Raw genomic sequence first — 1468 nt, 5'->3', positions numbered from 1 at the left:
GTGACTGCCTCCAATGCTGCCTCATTTTGTTGAAAGATTTCTATTTTTATTCCATCACTTCCTGGTGCCTTGTTTTTTGCCATTTCCTTCAAAGCACTATGAACTTCTTCCTTCAGTGTCATTGGCTCTTGATCATATGCTACCTCTTGAAATGGTTGAACTTGATACATAGTCACAGTAATTAAATGCTTATTGAATTAAACAATATCTGTAATTGGAAATGTTTATTGATTCTGTGAATCATACAGGACTATTCATATGAATATGTCATATATTTTCCTGTAGTTATTTTATTCATCATTTTAGAATGTATTCTGAAAGAAATACATATGAAGTACTTAGAGCTTACCTCAACTTATTTGCCATCCATTAGGGAAAATTACCCAAAACTAGTTGCTATAGAGTAGATTTTGACTCTTAGAGTCCCAGTGTTTGCAGAGTAGATACATATATAAATGCAATATATAGTAAATGCTTCACAGAGTTTTCAAGGCTATAATATTTCAGATGCAGTTTACAAAGCTTATCTTCCGAAGTATGTCTGGATAGGTCCAAACTGTTAGGGAAGTGATTAATAATTTGCACCACTAAGGGATGCCTTAATAGGGAAAATATGTCATATTGATAAATATTTTTAATGCAGAATTGAAACTGATGAGTACTTAAAAATATATTGTTAAATTACTCTGGAAACTAATGAGATTTATACAGGCCATTCTACAGTAAAAAACAAACAAACAAGTAAACACTGCCTTGAAGTTGTTTAGCTCATATTGACATGTAGGACAGAATAGAACTGCTGCATAATTCTTCTTTATGGAATTAGACTGCTTCATGTTTCACCTGTGCAGTGGCTAGGGGGTTTGAACTCCTAATCACCCGCAGTGACACTGGACTCTTTAATTAAAAGCAATAATGATAAATAAAAGGGAGCACAGTGTCTTCTTATGATAAGCACTGGACTGCAAACCAAAAGTCAGCAGTTCAAGTTCACCAGCTTCTCTCCTGGAGAAAAGTGAAGTTTTCTGCTTCCAAAAGATTTACAGGCCTCTGAAACCATATACAGGATTTCTTTGTGTCAAAACCAACTCTAATGGACTTAACAACAACAATTATAAATAAAAGAATGTTTGAAAATATAGACTTTTTCTATACACACCACTATTTGAATTAAATTGAAGGTAGAGGATATACTTCATTTTTCTATCTGTCCCAATGCTTAGTCAAAACAAACTTCATTGCCATCAAATCAACTCTGACTCAGGGTGACTCTATAGAAGGTTTTGAGACTGTAAATCTTTACTGAAGCAGATAGCCTCATCGTTTTCCTATGTTGATAATGTTGTTGCTGTTAATTGTTGACCATTCTGTTCAGACTCAATAGTGATTCAGAAACTCATAACTACCAAATAAGCATAAAATATGGAGACATTTTTTTCATTTGTGAATTCAAATAACATGTATTAGT

Source organism: Chrysochloris asiatica, unplaced genomic scaffold, assembly GCF_000296735.1.
Source record: "Chrysochloris asiatica unplaced genomic scaffold, ChrAsi1.0 scaffold00073, whole genome shotgun sequence".
NCBI classification, from domain to species: domain Eukaryota; kingdom Metazoa; phylum Chordata; class Mammalia; order Afrosoricida; family Chrysochloridae; genus Chrysochloris; species Chrysochloris asiatica.
This window is presented reverse-complemented; position numbering follows the sequence as displayed.